We start from the raw sequence: 20,300 nt of genomic DNA on the forward strand, positions 1-20,300 counted from the left end.
CAAATCATAAACTATGCAAAGGTCCAACTGGGACTTCTTAATTGCCACAGCAAGGAAAGGGTTACTCAGGAGTTACAGCAGGCCATCTCCACCTTTCTGGGACCCTTAGCTCACCCTTACCCAGTGACAACCAACAGCACCCACAGGGCAGAGTCTGGCCCAGGTGGGCCAGAGACCACCACTACAACCCCTTGTCTTCCTGATCCCTCTGTGGTCTTGTGGGCTCTCGTTAAGGCTAGAGACTTATGGGGTGAGACTTACAGCATATGCCAATCTTGTCCTGCACAACTTGGTCAGATGTTCTCTTTTGGACAACAAGTGTGGTGGAGCTTGGCCAAAAAGCTGTTGGTGTCTCATAGGGCACAGTGACACTGGTGTTGATGTTCTGCTCTCGGTGGGGAGCTGCTGCCTGCTGACAGTCAGCACACAGGGAAATCCCTCCAGGCTTTTGGAGGAGATGCTTTCTCTGCCTTCCCTTTTCTTACCCTTTCCAGTTCTGCATCCTTGCTATCACAGCTGCAGGACAGGGTGCTGATGAGACAGGATTAAGTCCAACCCCAGTCAGTCATTTCCCAGAAATTAGAATCATAGAATCATAGAATCACCAGGTTGGAAAAGACCCACCGGATCATTGAGTCCAACCATTCCTATCAAACACTAAAGCATGTCCCTCAGCACCTCATCCACCCCTGCCTTAAACACCTCCAGGGAAGGTGACTCAACCACCTCCCTGGGCAGACTCTGCCAGCGCCCAATGACCCTTTCCGTGAAAAATTTTTTCCTAATGTCCAGCCTAAACCTCCCCTGGTGGAGCTTGAGGCCATTCCCTCTCGTCCTGTCCACTGTCACCTGGGAGAAGAGGCCAGCTCCCTCCTCTCCACAACCTCCTTTCAGGTAGTTGGAGAGAGCAATGAGGTCTCCCCTCAGCCTCCTCTTCTCCAGGCTAAACAACCCCAGCTCTCTCAGCCGTTCCTCATAAGGCCTGTTCTCCAGCCCCCTCACCAGCTTCGTTGCTCTTCTCTGGACTCGCTCCAGAGCCTCAACATCCTTCTTGTGGTGAGGGGCCCAGAACTGATCACAGGATTCGAGGAGCGGTCTCACCAGTACTGAGTACAGAGGGAGAATAACCTCCATGGCCCTGCTGGTCACGCCATTTCTGATCCAAGCCAAGATGCCATTGGCCTTCTTGGCCACCTGGGCCACTGCTGGCTCATGGTCAGTCGCTGTCAACCAACACCCCCAGGTCCCTCTCCTCCAGGCAGCTTTCTAGCCAGACTTCTCCTAGTCTGTAGCTGCACAGGGTTGTTGTGCCCCAAGTGCAGGACCCGGCATTTGGCCTTGTTAAACCTCATGCCATTGGACTCAGCCCAGTGGCCCAGCCTGTTCAGATCCCTTTGGAGCCTCCCTACCCTCCAGCAGATCCACACTTCCACCCACTTTAGTGCCATCTGCAAACTTGCTAAGGGTGCACTCGATGCCTTCATCCAGGTCTTTGATAAAGTCATCGAACAGGGCTGGACCCAGCACTGAGCCCTGGGGAACCCCACTTGTCACTGGCCTCCAGCTGGATTTAACTCCATTTCCCACCACTCTCTGGGCCCTCCATCCAACCAGTTTTCCACCCAGGAGAGTGTGCGCCTGTCCAGGCCAGAGGCTGATAGTTTCCTGAGCAGAATGCTGTGAGAAACTGTGTCAAAGGCTTTACTGAAGTTTGGGTTACCGGAGAAAGGACACCAAAGTTTTCTAAGGTTGCTGTTGAAACTCACAGCCTGGCAATTATAGGTGATGCAGGTGTGTGGGGCACTGAGCCACCCGAATGCAGTGCAGTCCTCTGCTTTAAATTGGGAAATAGTGTCCTGCTGCCTATAGTGCCTCTCTAGCACCCAAATGCCTTGTTGCACTAGGGAACATAAAAGCCCATGTCTTTAGTGCCTGGTGCCATCCTGCTAATGCTCCTGTTGCATATTGGGATGTTTTATCTATGTGTTGCCCATGATATACTGCCTGCAGTGATACAGGCAGGCACACACATGCTGCATCATATCAATCATCACAGAGCTGCTGAAAGATCAAACCCCTCTGAAGATGCTGATGTTTTGCTATTTATCATAAAGAGTTCCATGAGCCTCTGCTGCCCAGGCCCTATAAACAATGTCATTCTACATAAAAAGTCATCCTATAAAGAATGCCATATAGCATAGCTCAGTTTAACTTCACACCATGATGTTCCTCATTTGTCTGGGGACACCCTGGCCTTTGGGTAGGAACTAAAGTAAGACATGCAGGTGCTCTTCAAGCACAGTGAAGAGCGATATTTCATGGGGACATTTCATTTCCCCCGTTCATGGGAAGAAAAGAAAACATGATATGCAAGTGGTATTTTTGGCACATTTTCAGTGGCAGCTCTTGGATGAAGCCTGTACCTCTGAACATGGTGTTGTACTTACATCATTTCTCATGGAGCTAATGGAGAGAGATTGCTTCATCACAAACTAAGCCTGAGGGAAACATGACAAATTGTCCCCTGAGGTGCTGGTTTGCTCCCATTGATTCAACAGGGAGCCTGGAGGACGCGTGGCAATATGCAGCTATATCGGGGTGAAGCACGTCCTGCCCCCTGAGCACCTCCATGCTAGCTCCCCACCCACAATTTGGGGAGGACAGAGCCTCTGTTCCTTTGTGTTACTCCTCTTTTGAGCCATTGGAGCATGGGTTTTCTCTCCCCACCTTCCTGGCCTAAAACCCCACAATGAGACCGTGATCTCAGATGGGGTGCTCCCATGATAAATCTTCTGTGGCAACAAATAAATTCATAGAGTCATAGAATCACTAGGTTGGAGAAAACCTTTGAGATCATCAAGCCCAACCATACCTATCCACTACTATATATCATATCCCTAAGCATATTTTAAACACATGCAGGGATGGAGACTCAACCACCTCCCTGGGCAGCCTCTGCCCATACCTGAGGACCCTTTCAGTGAAGAAATTTTTCCTAGTGTCCAGTCTGAACCTCCCCTGGTGCAAAACTCAACCAGACTCAACCTTGAGGCCAAACTCAACCCAGAAGTCCATTGATTAAAAGAGTCTTGCAACTTGTAGGCCACCCTTGGGCCAGCCTTTCGGGGAGGACGGTAAACCAAACAGGACAATGAAACCCAAACTGCACTTACCTTGTTTGGTAATGGCAGGCTCAGAAAATTACTGCTGTAAATATATCATGGACGGTTGGTTGAAAAGAATCCCGACAGATGCATGGGCTGTAACATACATTTTCATTAATTCACTGTGGTCGCTCTGGATTTCTCAGGGGTCCCAGTCTCTGCAGCCCCTCATCGGAGATGACATAAAGCCACAAAGTCATGCAAGCACTCCTTAATTGCAGGACTCAGCAAGCAAGGTCTTTGCCCTGTGTATTCACCTGGGCAGAACTTTGGCACTAGGGCTTCTCTTTCTCCTGTTGGTGCCTAAAAAACCAAATAAACAAACAAATAAATAAATAAATCAGGATGAACTCCAAATAACAAGTCTGTACTGACTAAAGCAAATTTCCACATAGAAAAAAAAAATTGGAAGTAGAATTTCTACTCCCCTCAAAATAATTTAATGCGTGTCTCAGTGTGTCCGAGCCAGACTAAGCATTCCTTTTGGAGCACAAATCACAAGTCATTGGGAAACACAGGGAAGAGTGGCGGTGTATATTATACACAGGCAATTTGGTGCCAGCCCTGTGACATGAAGAAAATTTCTGTTTCGCCTCTTGGGAAACTAAATTTTATGTTTTACTGACTTGAGTCCCCAGCCCTGAATGCTTCACAATGAAGCATTCTGATATCAAGACAGAAAACAAGTTTAATCGTTCAGTTGCAAAGATGGGATGCAGGGAGAGCTATCTAATTAAATGGTATTTCTGTGGTGCAGGGAAACATGAAGGGGCTCTCCTAGGAGCAGCCTCTTTGCATCACTGACATAGCAGAAGCAAAGACACGCTAGGTGGAGGAAGGGGCAATGCAATGAGGTCCCCCTGGTGAGGCACCGGCCCAGGGAAGCTGTGGCTGCCCCATCCCTGGAGGTGTTCAAGGCCAGGTTGGATGGGTCTTTGAGCAACCTGATCGAGTGGGAGGTGGCCCTGCCCATGGCAGGGGGGTTGGAGCTGGATGATCTTTAAGGTCCCTTCCAACCCAAACCATCCCGTGACTCTGATTCTTGTACATCCCCGTCCCTGCTTCTGTCTCCCAGTACACTCTCTTTGCTAACACAAGCTTTGAGGAACCACTGACAGCCTCCTGGAAAGCAAGCTGTATGGAAAGCAGGATTTCATGCTTGGCTGTTGCACGCAAGCCCTACAGCACTCCCCTGCTTGACAGGTCCCACATGAAGGAAAGCTTTTATCAACAACCATGTCAGGAAGCATGGAGCTTTGCAGCTGAGCAGCAGGTTTCTTGGTTTATCACTAGCAAACAGTTCAATATTTAGCTCGTGTGCTAAATGCATCCCTCCTTGGGTCATGGAAACTCACATGCCCTGTAGTGCAATTCAGCAGGCTCTGAAGAGGTCCAGCTTGCTTATGGTAGCTCAAAGCGCTGCCTTTCTGGATTGCTGTAATCCTTATCCTCCTCCCAGAAAAATTACTCCATATATCTTCTTAAGGTGATCGGCCAGGGCTCTGGTCTAATCAGACAGCTTCCCCTTTTTATCTCTCCTGGATCTGTTCAAGCGGCTCTGGAGTCCGTCAGCCCCGTGATATCATACCTTGGCACGGCCGCCATCTGTTTGCTCTTTGCCAGGATGAATCCTGTAAACACTGGCAAGAAATCACAGCGGGTCCTGGGGGAAGCACTTTTTTCCTCCTCCCCTCCAGAGAAACAGCCCATCATTCATGGCTCACACAGGATGCCAGGGAGGGAAAGGAGGAAACGGAGGCTGGAGGGAAAGCAGGAGGAAGATCAGGGATGGAGGACTGCACTGTGTTTTTTTCCTGGAATGATGGAGCGGTGAGGCCGACCTCGATAACTATGGAAAATAAACAAACCCAGGGATGAAGGAGCCAGCTGGGTTCTCTGCCAACCGCTTGATATTTTTTTAATCTTTTATTATGCTCTGTTTGTTGATGCATTTGTTGAAAAGGCTTTTCCTTGATGTGTCAGAAGGATTGCGAAGCATGGGGCAGCCAACACCCAGCTGGGACTGACCCTAACCTGCCAGCCCTGCTCTCCTTTCTTAAGCAAACGAGGCTTTAGGGATTATGAGGCATGAATCTCTGATTGTTTCCTTTCCCCTGCCCTCCAGATAACTCCTGAGCCCATTCCATATTTGCAGACTAATCTAAATGAAGGCAGTGATTGCAGAAAGATTAAATTTCTCCCAGTGACGGATGGGCAGCCTTTGGTTGGGTGGAGGTGGGGCTGGATGTAGCCTCAGCCCAGCCCAGTTTACCCCAGCGTGGTAAGAGCCACCCAATGAGCAAACTGGAACCCATCAAGAGGCTGAAGGATGCACAAGACAACTTGGAGAGGGATATCCTTTACTCTTTTCATCCCAATCATGCCAATGCTGCCGTGTGATGTCCCACCATGCATTCATATTAATGAACAGGTGCCAGTGCAAATTTTGGTCCATATGATCACATCTGGAACATGTAGTGCTGCTAGGACAGTCCTTGCCTCAAGTCTCCTGCAGCTGGAGAGACCCTAGAGGTGCCTACAGGACGGTTGCTTTCACCTGCCACCCCTCCCAAGCCTTGCAAACCACCATCTTGCAAGGGAGAGAGGGAAAGAAAAAAACCCCAGACCTCTAAACACAATAAAGATTTTATAATAAACAAACCTCTGAGACCACCTTGGGAACTGGGATGGTTAACATTACTTAAGAAAGAAGATGAGAGTGGAGCAGGAGCTGGGGGAGGGGACACAAAACACCCTCCTGAGCATCCTACCTCCCCACCTAATTCCCCAGTTGCCATCTGGCAGATTTACTGGCCCCAGTAATGTCGCTCCCACTGATATAATGAGGAATTGCAGGCTGTGTTGTATTTCCTCATGAATTCCACTTCCCTGCCAGAAAAGTTCAGGGCTGGGTCATATTTTTCTATACATTTATGTATAATATACATACATATATATTTTTGTCTTCCAGGTGATTTTCACCTTTCCCCATCTAAAGACTCATTCATCCTCATCTTCCCTACTCAACAGTTTTTTCACCCCACTTCTCACTGGGAAACACTAATTCAATCAAGCTCAGACCTGCCTAACAGGGATGAAAAAGAGAAGTGGGTGGTTTGGACTTCAAATAGTTCTGTCTCTCCTCCCCCTCCCCAGGCAGAGCCAGCCTTCACAGGGTCACGGTCAGAAAGGAACATGCACCAGCATCTTAAACCACTGGTGTCCAAGCTTCTGTGCTGATGTCCATCAGCTCAGCTCAAGGTAGGATGCTAAGAAACACAGATAGGAGATTTGAAGGGCACCCATCATCACATACCTGCGGTGGATGGATTGGTGTTAGTGACACAGAAGAAACAGCCAACAGACTCTGTGCCTGGGCCAGCAGTGGCAGGGCCCTTCAACACATGAAACTGCAGCAGAAAAACGAAGAGTCATTCACTCTGTGTCATTTCAAAGTTTGCTCCCTACCACCACCACCCAATCAGAGCTGTGCGTGCTTTCAGAAAGAGAGGAAGAGAAACAAATTTTTGTCTCCCCACTGGGATAATGGGACAGGAACATGGGGACAGGGACATCCCAGGGGACACAGCTGCCCTAGACAGGCAACAACCACTAAAATCACTGGGCACAAAGTGACAAAAGGCCTTTGAGGAGATGTGTAGGGCACAATCTGAGCTGTGGCGCTGCTGCCCCTTCATCTCAGGTTCAGAGACGTGGCTTTGTAGCCCCATCTCACCTGTCTTGCAAGAGAAAGGCAGAAATGAGAAACTCGAACAGGTAGAAATCACCTTTTCCTTTCATCCCATATCCTCACTGTGCATCCCCCTTTGACTTTGCTGCATCCACCTCAAACCTCCATCCTTTGCGAACACATTCCGTTGAAGCTGAAACTGTTTTTGAAGAAGCAACTGTTCAGGCCAGGCAGGAAACAACCTCATCCCACAGACTAAAATTCACCTGAACAGTGGACCTGTTTTCTCTGGATGGCACCTGACTGCTAAGCCCAGCAGCAGGTGTCCAGGGGTGGTCACAGCTTAATTGTTCACATCCCTCCTGAACAAGCTGTCCATGGTCAAGCTGTCCTGCTGCAGTAAGGGTGGCCAAGCCTCTTCTTTAGGGACAAGAAGCCCTAAAATGAGTTTCAAGGCGAATTTTGTAAGCATTTTCACGGAAAGGGTCATTGGGCACTGGAACAGGCTGCCCAGGGAGGTGGTTGAGTCACCTTCCTTGGAGGTGTTTAAAAGACAGGTGGATGAGGTGCTGAGGGGCACGGCTTAGTGATTGATGGGAACGGTTGGACTCGATGATCCAGTGGGTGTTTTCCAACCTAGTGATTCTGTGAATAATGGCTACTAGCCCTGTCACTTATGAAGGCATCTGGCGGGAAGCCACTGGTGCAGGCACTGCTCCTGTTTTCTAAAGGCTTTAGGATGCTAATTCTGGACATAGCCTGTGGAGGAACATGCCATTCCCGCTGATCAAGTGTTTACTGGGTCATTTCTGTAGGGCACCCTAATTTATAAGCAAGAATTGCTGTTCTGCAAGGAAGGCAGACAAATTCTGGAAGAAGGCAAAGCCCATGAGAACAGAGACAGGCACACATGGCTGGGCATCCATGATAGCTCCCACTCCACCCCAGGGTGCAGGGTTGTCCAGGTGGCCCCACATGGTTCTGCTTCACGTGACCCAGGGGCTCACAGAAAATTTCAGATATAATACTCGTAGGTTTCCTCTCTCCCTGCTCAGAATTAACCACACCTGCCTGCCAGAGGGACGTACAATTTACCCACAGGACTTGCCCACTGAAGAGCAGGTTTGTTCGGTGTCTGACACAAATAGGCTTTTGAACCTGAATGTCGGCAGTTTTCCCCCTTTAGCTCTCAAGGAAAATCAAGGCTGACTTCATAGCCATGTGGCAGTGGCTTCATAAGGTGCTGGTTTCCCATAACCGGTGTTAGAGGAACCCTTACTCACTGGTATTTTCAACCCTGCCTGCTATCTCTTTCCTGTCAGCATTGAACAAGAGGTGATTTTGAGATGAATCTTTGTGTTGTTTCCCATGCCAAAAGATGACTCGCTTTTCTTGCTTGCGATTGAGAGACCTGATGGAGCCAGTCCAGAGGGATCCCCTCACCCAGGAGGAATGGCCACCACCAGCGTCCTCGTTCCCCAGCTGAGACCTTAGTGCTCTCTATAAGGAGGTTGTGGTGATGTGGGTGTTGATCTCTTGTTTCAAGTGACAGGTTGAGAGGAAATGGCCTCAGGTTGCACCAGGGAAGGTTTAGATTGGATATTAGGAAAAATTTCTTTACTAAAAGAGTGATGAAGCATTGGAACAGTCTGCCCCGGGCAGCAGTGGGGTCACCATCCCTGGAGAAGTCCAAAAAACATGTAGAGGTGGCACTTCGGGACATGGTTTAGTAGGCACAGTGATGTTGGGCTGATGGTTGGACTTGATCTTAGAGGGCTTTTCTGATCTTAATGATCCTATGATTTTCAGTATCACGAGGAGAAGCACCTTGTTCCCAGTCCTGGGCTGTGGCATGACAGGAAAACCCTCAGGAGGTGACATGGAACACTCTCAAATCATGGGGGAAAGGCAGGAGAGCTGAGACACAGGAGAAGGAGATAACGGTCTGGTGGCACGAGAAGCAATCAGAGACCAGCATTTCTGGCTGATCCCCTGCCGTAGCCCATGCTGTCCTGTATTTTCATGAACACATTCTCAACTGCGGAAACCTGGATCACACTCTTTAGGAGGGGAAGGAAAGGACTTGCTGTACTCGAGGCACTCCAGTTTCTTCATGCGAGGGGTTGTCAGACTTTTTTTTAAAGACACTCTTGTTAAATACAAGGCTGTTGCCCTGGAAGGGCTGCCAGACCCTTTGCCTCTCCAAACACCATCCCCAAACAAGTTGCACGCCTCCTCACCAGAGGCTGTCTCTAAGCTGCCTTTTTCCCACAATTTCAGAGTTTTACAGTCAGCGTTCCTCATTTTCCATGTCATTAATCTCCGTGGGCCCCAACTCCAAGCGGGCTGGAAGCCAAATCCTGCCAGACAGGTTCCAAGTGAAATCCAAGTTGTCTGGAAAAGAAGAAAATTCAACTGAAAATCCAAAAAGCACGTGAACCGTGTGCTGGCTTTCACCAACCTCCCGGCAGGGCAAGCGTGAGGCTGCTCAAGCCAACGGATGGCTTGGTGGCAGTCAATGTGCCTTTTCCCATTCCACTTGACGTTTCCAGCAACCAGCCAAAATAGAAACTGCTCATCTGGGCTGACATCTTTAATTGTGCCCAAGAGAGAAAAATACCTATCGTAACTAGAAGATGATTTTTTAAGATTCTGAAGGGAGATTTGCTTGCTTTGAGAGCTGCTGTTGAGCACAGCCAGCCAGTGCATTTTTCACAGCATTTTTTCAGTGATTTTTAATTTCCTCTGGCATTTGTTTGAGCTGCTCTGCAGTGAAACTCCAATGCTCCGAGGTCTCAAAGCTGAGGATGAGACAGACAAAAATCTCTTTCAGACAAGGCAAGGGAAAAAAACCTGTCCTACAGTGGGAAAAGGGAGAATGTGGAAGAGCAAAAACTCTCTTACCTGACATCTCCAGACATCCTACTGCCTTCAACACTAGCCCTCTCCCCAGCCTCTGCAGGTTGCCTACGCAGTTTGTCTCTGCTCTTGAGCATGAGGTTCAGCACTGCAGGAATAAGACTGATCTTGTTTTAAGCTGAAAGAGGGGATATTTAGATTAGACACCAGGAAAACACCCTGTGAGGGTGGTGAAGCACTGGCCCAGGTTGCCCAGAGAAGTTGTGGCTGCCCCATCCCTGGAGGTGTTCAAGGCCAGGTTGGATGGGGCTTTGAGAACCTGATCCAGTGGGAGGTGTCCGTGCCCATGGCAGGGGGTTGGAGCTGGATGATCTTTAAGGTCCCATTCTATGATTCTATGAATCTAAGATTCTATGATTCTATGAATCTAAGATTCTATGATTCTAAGATTCTATGATTCTAAGACTGACCTCTCCTGCAAGCTGCTGCTTTTTTTTGCAATTACTCTAAATATGAGATCTGGCATTGGGAGGTCATTTGCTCTCAGAGAGGTCTTTCCAGCATCTCCACACTGGTTGATAGCCCTCAGGGCTTTGGCATGGGCTTTGATGAACCTCTCCCCAGGCTGCTCAGCACACACCAATGCTGCTCCGACAGCCCAACTGGCAGTGCCGTCTCCCCTTCGGCGACGGCCGAGCAAGCTACCTGCTGGCTGCCCTGCCAGTGAACTCAGAAAACAAGCTGTGTCGTACCCCAAGACAAAAATCAAGGTGCTGTGTTTTTCAACTAAGGGGAGGTTGGGAGCCACAACGTCGCATATTTGTGTGTTATTTTCCTCCCTCCAGAAACTAACGCCAGCACAGTTTAACTAGAGGAGCTGTATGGCGCTGCACCAGGAATAAATTGCTAAACAGACCAGCAGCACCATCACGTTGAGCCGGGATCCTTAGGAACAAGGGCTCTGACAGCCTGTGGTGTGATCCATTGTGCCTCTGCGCCAGTTCTCTTGGAGCAAATCTGAGATGCGATTCAGAGGAGCCCTAATGAAATCTGCAGACACTCTACTGCTCTGGTTGGAGAGCTCTTCCTTCCCCACACCCCCCCAGAAGCCTCTTCAAAACAGAGTTTGGAAGCAGCCTGTGATACTTAAGGACTTAAATCCTGCCTTTCTTGACTCACAAAGGCAACCAAAAGGAATTGTTTTGAAATAACAGTGCAAATCAAATTACCCGTTGCAGATAAGGGGGAGAGAGGTCAAATATGAAAAGGCTTTAGATGAAAGAAGAATTAGCCTGCAATCCACAAGGAATAACTCAAGTCAAGTCTCATTTTCAGCACCCCCAGAATCTGGCAAAACCGAGGTCCCTAATGAAGTCCAACAGATAAACCTGGCCAAGACAATTTGTTATACCGCCGAACACAGAGCCATTTCACCAACCACATGCTAAGCATCAACCATCCCCTAGAACGCGAAAAGTATATCAACATATTAGAAGCCATCATCAATCAGCCCAGAGGAAACCAAGCAGCCCTGATCAGGTTCCAGCCTGAGCTATGGGAAGCCACTCTGTGGTTTGCGTTTGCAGATACTCGGCAGCCTCATGTGCACCTCCTCCTCCTCCTCTTCCTCCCAAGCTGCAACCCTTGGAGGTGGGTTTGGAGACCTGGTTACCCCAGCCTTCAGACATCCCTGCGGCGCCCAGGCCTTAAAGAGCTGCAGGGGGCGAGGCTTGCAGACCCTCTCCTCTCCTCTTGGCTGCACCAGCATTCGCCCGGCACTCCCCAGACTTGGCAGGGTTATTGATGGGCTTGGGACATGCCTGAAGTTCCCAGTGGAGCTTTTCCACCATCTCTGCTTCAACTTTCCTCCCTTTCAGAGAAAAAGTTCTCTTCACATTTTTCCAAGGACATATTTTAGCCCGCTTGGTCGCAATCTTCCTTCTCCCAGCAGCAGAAAACAGTTTGAGACCAGATCCAACGCAGCCCTACCAAGGCTGGGCTTGGCTTAGGGACCAGGCGGGGACCCTCATCAGTGCCGAGACCCACCTCCTGGATAAATAGGCTCCAGAAATTCCTGTCGCTCACCACCAAATGAACCCAGCCAGCTAAAAGACGGTTGCTAAGCTTGCGCTGGCTGTATTATTTCACGGGGATTGGGGAGGATTTCAGCAATTGCTCTTTGCAGTGGTGAAGGAACGTGTGTTTTTCTTTCTTGTTCTCCTTCAAAATAAAACATGTAATTGAAGAGTGAAATTCTGAAAGCTTTCTCAAGGACTCTGGTTATTTAATAACCTTTAAAGTCCCAGCATTGATCCCCATTCCCTTCTTGTTTTAATGGGAAACAGGTCTCTCATTCCTGCAGACCCTCTGGAACTGTTGACCAGTTGATAAGTGTGCCTTGACAAACCACAAACACACATGCTCTATGTACCCACATCATCCAAAATACAGTACAAAAATTTTTCTTTTTTAAAAAAAATGCATTCAAATTGCAGATTCCAAACCTTTACCCCTTGGGGTGGGGGAATGAATAAATGAAAAAAAGTAAATGAAACCAACTCCAAAGGTCCATAATAAAGCAGATGAAGGGCACTGTCTATCGCTGGTGCACTTTGCCATCAGGCATGCATGGGAAGAAATCTTTTCCCCATTGCTGCTCTGCAAGCAGAGCGGGACTAAGCTTTTTGTGTGTTTTTGTTTAAACCCCCATACACTCCTTTCAGAGAAGCAGCAGCTTGGCCAGGTTAGAATCATAGAATCACCAAGTTGGAAAAGACCCACCGGATTATCAAGTCCAACCACTCCTATCAAACACTAACCCATGTCCCTCAGCACCTCATCCACCCATCCCTTAAACACCTCCAGGGAAGGTGACTCAACCACCTCCCTGGGCAGCCTCTGCCAGCGCCCAATGACCCCTTCCGTGAAAAATTTTTTCCTAATGTCCAGCCTAAACCTCCCCTGGTGGAGCTTGAGGCCATTCCCTCTCGTCCTGTCCCCTGTCACTTGGGAGAAGAGGCCAGCACCCTCCTCTCTACAACCTCCTTTCAGGTAATTGTAGAGAGCAATGAGGTCTCCCCTCAGCCTCCTCTTCTCCAGGCTAAACACCCCCAGCTCTCTCAGCCTTTCCTCATAAGGCCTGTTCTCCAGCCCTCTCACCAGCTTTGTTGCTCTTCTCTGGACTCGCTCCAGAGCCTCAACATCCTTCTTGTGGTGAGGGGCCCAGAACTGAACACAGGATTCGAGGAGCGGTCTCACCAGTGCCGAGTACAGAGGGAGAAGAACCTCCCTGGACCTGCTGGTCACGCCGTTTCTGATCCAAGCCAAGATGCCATTGGCCTTCTTGGCCACCTGGGCCACTGCTGGCTCATGTTCAATCGCTGTCAACCAACACCCCCAGGTCCCTCTCCTCCAGGCAGCTTTCTAGACAGACTTCTCCTAGTCTCGCTGCACAGGGTTGTTGTGCCCCAAGTGGAGGACCCGGCACTTGGCCTTGTTGAACCTCATCCCATTGGTCTCAGCCCAGCAGTCCAGCCTGTTCAGATCCCTTTGGAGCCTCCCTACCCTCCAGCAGATCCACGCTTCCACCCAGCTTGGTGTAATCTGCAAACTTGCTAAGGGTGCACTCGATGCCTTCATCCAGGTCATTGATAAAGACATTGAACAGGGCTGGACCCAGCAGTGAGCCCTGGGGACACCACTTGTAACTGGCCTCCCACTGGTTGAGGGGTTCTGCATCAGGGGAAGAGTGTGGGCCACCACCTTTTCTGAAGACCTGGCCTGTTACGTCTTGTTATTGCTACTGAAGCACTTAACATACTTTAAATGCAGGAAGGGGTGGGAGGTTCGCTTTTAGCTTGTGGACATCCACCTGGCTCATCGTTGCAGTCACCACCTGGCCTGAATAGCAAGAGTATTTCTTGCATGGAAACTTGTCCCCAGGCTGGAAGATGCAAAGCACAGGCAGTGCCTTAGCCAGAAGAGCAGCTCTGAGCCTCTGCTGTCAGCCAGGACTGGGGCCTCCCTGCAGCGGTGTGGGCAGCCCTGCTCCTCCTCATGCTCAGCTCCATCTCTGGCCCCATCTGTTTTTCTTTCCGTGATAAAATCTGCTTTAAGCTGGAAGCATGTGCTGTGCTGCCCACTCCTCCAGGAGCTGGAGTCGTGGGTGGCTGCAGCTGCCTTGTCACATTGGGCTGGGGACACGCAGGAAGCTTGGGGACCTGCTCCCTGTGTAGGCGATGGAAAGCAGAAGCCCCACCATTCCCACTGCCCTGAGCAAAACCCCACAGCTCTCCCAGATTGATTCGTGGTCCCTTTCTGAGCTCAGAAAGCGAAGAACACAGCGGCAGCGTGCTGACTCCCAGTGTTAAGGGAGCTCCAGGGCCGATGCCATGGAGCAGGACCCATCCTGCACTGCTGTTGCTGTTGCTCCTGCACAGCCCTCGGGCTGGTCCTAGAGGAGAAGCCAGCCTCATGCCTCCAACTGTGGAGGGTTAGAGGGTATCATGGCCAAGCCCTGGTGGCTCTGTCCTAGCCCCAGGTTTTCTGGGCACTCTCAGCTCTGAGTAGCATAAGAGAGTTCAAGAAACAAATCCAAGTCCCATACAATCACCTCCCAGGTGTCTTCCTAGATTTCCACATCCTTATAATCATGTAGAAATCCCATGATCCAGCCCAATAAATGCCTCAGCAAACACAGAGATGATTCCTTTTTCTCAGAGCCTGTAATTAGTTGTTCTAGATTTGATCCATCCCTGCTGAAGCCTTTCATCAGCGCAGCCTGTGAGACACTATTTGCACAGCCATGAAATATGAATGCATTCTCAGTCCTAGGCAGGGACTGTTTTTGCTAAGTTATGCTGTCATAAAATAGGCAGACTGTGACTTCCCCACAACCCTACAGAGATATTTTTTTATCTTCTTCACAATTATTAAAATAGATTCTCTGTTATCCTACAGAGAGCACTGCTGAAGAGCCCTGGGTTTCACGTACCTCCAGAGATTTGCTCTCCATTGCTGTTCCCTAAGCAGCTCCTGTGGGAGCAGCGTTCCATCTAGCTCACCTATCGCTTTCCTCAGCTTTTCCTTCCTTTTTCTGCTTTGCAATGCTCTTTAGCCAAGTCTTTGCAGCTTGTCACCCCCCAGGCCCTTTTACGTACTAACCAGTCTTTATCTGAACCCACAATCTTTCTCGCTTTTGCCATTCCAGCTATCTCCCATCCTGCTCCATGAGTAAGCAAGTGGCTGAGAAGGGTCTTAGCTGCCAGCAAGCAGCAGATGCCACCAGCTTTTTGGGGTTCCTGTGGAAAATGTCCAGTGTTATTGACTATCTATCTATTGCCCATCACCTTACAACTTGACTGAGTCTTGTTTGCAGGCACAGAATCGTAGAATCACAGAACCACTAGGTTGGAAAGGACATACCAGATCATCCAGTCCAACCATTCCCATCAATCACTAAACCATGCCCCTCAGCACCACATCCACCCATCCTTTAAACTCCTCCAGGGAAGGTGACTCAACCACCTCCCTGGGCAGCCTGTTCCAGTGCCCAATGACCCTTTCTGTGAAATATTTTTTCCTAATGTTCAGCCTGAACCTCCCCTGGCAGAGTGTAGGCCATTCCCCCTTGCCCTGTCCCCTGTCACCTGGGAGAAGAGGCCAGCTCCCTCCTCTCCACAACCTCCTCTCAGGTAGTTGTATAGAGCAATGAGGTCTCCCCTCAGCCTCCTCTTCTCCAAGCTAAACACCCCCAGCATGGTCTGCAAGGCGTTTCTTTTCATTTTGATTCTACCTCTGCTCTCCTGTCTTAAGGCATCTTCATTCAACCACATTTGTTTTTACAGCCAAACCCCACGGCAGACTTTGAGGGCAGTTGCTGTGTCATTCATACACAAAAAGGCTCCATTCCATTGCTCTGTGACCACACCACACACTCACCTGGCCAGCTCCAGGCTTCCCAGAGGCTCTGAAGTGACTTTCTGCACGGTCTGCATTTGCTCCACCTGGGAGCAAACACAGGCATCTAAACGTCTCTGTCTCTTGGTAGAGTCACTGGGTATTCTCCTTCAACTCTTGTGTTCCTACAGTCTATCTACAGGCCTTTGATTCAGCTTTTAGGATCTCAGGTAAACCAACTAGTTGGAGAGCAGACTGATTGATACCAATCAATAGCTCAATTGTTTTCTTGGTTAAAGTTCTTTTCATACATGATGTTTCCTCGGAGTTGGGTTTGCTGTCCACAGGTCACTGTTGTCTGCAGGCAGGAAGAAAGAGCATCAGCCTCAAGTGCCAGCCATTCGTGCTGGCTAATCCTGCTTGGGTTTGCTTGGGTCTTTTTAAATGTGTCACTGTTCTCCTCTCACCTGAGTAGCCTGAAGAGCATCCTCTGGCTAAAATCCTACCTGTTTGGAGATGAGACTCTTGAATATGGCAATTCATGCCCTCCCACTTACATGTTGCTGTATTTATACCAATGTAGGATGTGAGATGCTTGTTTTTCCTTGATGTTGAGGAAATCACGTCAGTCACACTTACAGGAGCAGATTTCTGCCACCTTAGCCACGCTTTAGCCTCTCCACCCAATACTGAGGCAGAAAGCTCTTGAATTCCCAGACAGAATTGTGCTATTGCACCTTTTCATCAGGTGCTCACAGCCTTTTTCCTCCAGGGGAAACTGTGTGAAACCCCTCCCGGCCTCTCCCCAGTGGGAACTTGAGCTCAGCTCCCAGTGCTCTCGCAGTATCATGGAGCACCATCCTGGATCACCTGCCCCCTAGCATCCTGAGCACCAGCATCCCTGAACACATGGGTTTAGCACATGCTATTTTTTTCCAGCAGTATTATCACCAAATCTATGGTTTCCCTAAAGCCTTAACTACTGAATGCCAAGTGCATTTCAATTCCCTCTTAAGTTTCATTAATAATTCTTCCTCACTTAGCAACAGTTGGGTTTGCAGCAGAAAGACCTAAACTGAACTTTACCTGCCAAAGTGTGGCTGGGATTCTTGTTAAAGGACCACTAGGGAGAAAACAGCTTTCAGAGCCAGTTCCATCATGCAGCCCTGCAGCCCCACCCCGTCCTGGGACCCAGAGCTGGGGAGCCCTGTGAGGGCAGTGGCAGCCTTGTGCTTCCAGCTACCTACCTCCCCTGGAGAAAAGCAAACTACTCTCCACCACAGCTTCACGGATCACACTGATGTTTTTGCCTGTAAGATCCAGGCAGGGACAACAAATGAGTTCCCACCACCCTCAGTGATCTTCAGGGCAGCCCGTGAGAGATCAAACATGCGCCAGCCTTAGCAGAAAGTTTCCACTCAGCACAGATCCAAATCCCAGCATAAAATCAGGACGTTTGGCTGGCGCAGGCTGAACGCTCGCCCCTTGTGTGCTTGGACCATATGTTTAACACTGGACCCTGTGCTTTCCCCTCGTTTCTCATTGCTACAGAGACATTCACTTAAAGCACAAAGACTTGACTTGTTGCCCAGAATGAAAAACAACTTCTTTGTCCTTTAAAAAAATAAAATCAAATAAATGAAAACCCCTTTCTAACCTTGGGAAGGATGTGGAACCCTCCCCTCACACCCAGCCAAGGGCACCCATTGGAGGAGGGAACAACCTCGAAGGGGTTGGGGCATGTTCATTGCAGTACATCCTTACTTTCTTTAGGATTAACAGAGTGTTGGCTATAAAAAATGCCCATGGCTAAAGCAGCAGTTACAAAGAATCTTTTTTTCATGCTGAGACCCCGGCACGGGTGTCGCGCTGTTGAGTTTAACCCTCCCCCTGGCATCGCACCAGGTTTATGGCCACGTGTTTGCAGTGAGCAGCAAGCCCAGAGCATCTCAGGTTAGATTAAGGCAGCTCTGTATTGCAGATGCTTTTGCAGTCCCAACACGTCAACACTCACGGACCAGGTCCCGCTCCCCAGCAAGCGGCGTGCCGAGGGCTGGACCAGCAGGTGGATTTGGAGCATGAAAAAGTATCATTGCGGATGTGGATAATCAGATACTACAGGTCCTGGAGACACTGAAGGAAGCCCTTTTGCAGGCTGCCCTCCAAAACACCCAGCCCAGCACTTTTAAGCAGCCTCCCTCCATCATCCTAATTCGTAGGGTCTCCAAACCACTCAGCAATGAATATTTATCAGAGCCCAAAGTGCACATTTGGCTTCGCAGAACGAGACCTGGGGCTTCATAAAGCATTAGCAGCCTCTGACAAATGCACGACACAGGAACTAGAATAGTATTTGAAGCACCTCCACTTCGCCCAAAACAAGCCCTCCTGTGAGAGCTGGGCTGGAGAACCGGCAGCGAGATTTCACATGGTTACATTTCACAGAATCACAGAATCCCAGAGTCACCAGACTGGAAAAGACCCACTGGATCATCGAGTCCAACCATTCCTATCAAACACTAAACCATGTCCCTCAGCACCTCATCCACCCGTCCCTTAAACACCTCCAGGGAAGGTGACTCAACCTCCACTCTGGGCAGCCTGTTCCAGTGCCCAATGACCCTTTCCATGAAAAATTTTTTCCTAATGTCCAGCCTAAACCTCCCCTGGCGGAGCTTGAGGCCATTCCGTCTAGTCCTGTCCCCTGTCACTTGGAAGAAGAGCCCAGCTCCCTCCTCTCCACAACCTCCTTTCAGGTAGTTGTAGAGAGCAATGAGGTCTCCCCTCAGCCTCCTCTTCTCCAGGCTAAACACCCCCAGCTCTCTCAGCTGTTCCTCATAAGGCCTGTTCTCCAGCCCACTCACCAGCTTCGTTGCTCTTCTCTGGACTCGCTCCAGAGCCTCAACATCCTTCTTGTGGTGAGGGGCCCAGAACTGAATGCAGGATTCGAGGAGCGGTCTCACCAGTGCCGAGTACAGAGGGAGAATAACCTCCCTGGACCTGCTGGCCACACCGCCTCCGATTTCATACCAGGGGATGAAATTCTCCAGCTCCTAGAAGACCAGTCCAAACCTCCTGGCCAGATGAGCCCTCACACCTCTTCCTGCAGGAGGCGCCCCCACCCTTCTGACCATGCCGGCACACGTTTCAGCCAGCTGTCACCCCCTCATCTCCTGCGGTCCCAAAGCAAGCCCTATCCCAGGGCCATCACTTTGCCTCTAAATACAGGCTTTGCCTGTTCAGACCTTCCCAGAAGGCAACACTTGCTGTCCCACGGGGTTTGGCCACTGTTGCTGCCGTGGGCAGGCACCAGGGCTCGTGCGTTGCCCTTGCATGTAAGCAGGACACTTCATGGGATCTCTGTTCTGGTCTTCTTGCCCTCTTTGAGTGCAATGGCTTAGGTGGGCTTTGGCCATGAGCAACTTTGCCTCTTTCCTGGAGAGGCACCTGCACCCCTACAGCCTTGCCCGTGTGCGCCACAGACCCACTTCAGATTTGCACCTTCACCGTGTCCATCCTGCCCTGTGCCTGAGCCTCTCAGAGCCCCTTGGTGGGTGATGCAAAGGATGGTGGCCAGCACATGGGGTCCCACCATCACCAGTTTTTCCTGTGTGCTCCCCCTACACCTTCCACCAGGTGCCCTGCAGAGACCATAAACATCAAGCTGCTATTCCCACCTTCAGTCCGTAGCGCCCAGCAGACTCCCTAGGTCGTTGCACCACCCTGTCGACCAGATGTGCTGACATGATGTCTGTGAAGATGATCCCTGAGCATGAAAGGCTTATTTGACAGGAGCAAGAAGAGAACATCCAGGCTTGAAGAAGGAAAGGTGATTTTCTCCTTGGCTAATTGCTTTGCCAATAGCATAAAAGCCATGAGCAAGTCTCTAGATCATCTGTGACTCCTTACCTGCTTCCTGAACTACTCACAGGTTGCAATATAAAGCATCAGGCTTGTTCTATTTCATGCCAGGGTCACTCTGTAGCAGTTCCCGTACGATGGGCAAGTCCCTTCTGCAGAGGTACACGACCCTTGGCTTAAATGGGTGCCCCAAGGGCTTGCCCTCCACATCCAGGAAAGAGATCTGAACCGCATTGTAGCCGGTTGCCTTGTAATAAGACATCAGAGAACACTTCCAGTTGACATGGCTTTAAATTGGAAGGGGGAAGGTTTAGATCAGACATTAGGAAGGGATTCTTCATGATGAGGGTGGTGAGACACTGGCCCAGGTTGCCCAGGGAAGCTGTGGCTGCCCCATCCCTGGCGGTGTTCAAGGCCAGGTTGGATGGGCCTTTGAGCAACTTGATCCAGTGGGAGGTGTCCCTGCCCATGGCAGGGGAGTGGAACTGGATGGTCTTTAATGTCTCTTCCAACCCAACCCATTCTGTGATTCTATGACATACACAGAAAAGTTTGGTTGTAGATGGTTCAATGGCATCCGGGGATGATACAGAAGCTGAACAGAGCGAAACCGCACCTGAATGAGACCATGGAAGAAAAAGGGTGGAGCTGCTTAACCCACATGAACCTGAGGGCAATTCTGAGAACCTGTCTGAGCCATGGACAATGTGGGTAAGTGTGGAGAATCTGCTCCAGTGGGGCACAGATACGATCCATGGGTTTCCTGGAGAGCTTCCCACCCAGCCTGTACAAGTGGGCAGAGCAGAACCAGACCATCAGGAACAGAA

The sequence above is a fragment of the Phaenicophaeus curvirostris genome, chromosome 7 (genome assembly GCF_032191515.1).
Source record: "Phaenicophaeus curvirostris isolate KB17595 chromosome 7, BPBGC_Pcur_1.0, whole genome shotgun sequence".
NCBI classification, from domain to species: domain Eukaryota; kingdom Metazoa; phylum Chordata; class Aves; order Cuculiformes; family Cuculidae; genus Phaenicophaeus; species Phaenicophaeus curvirostris.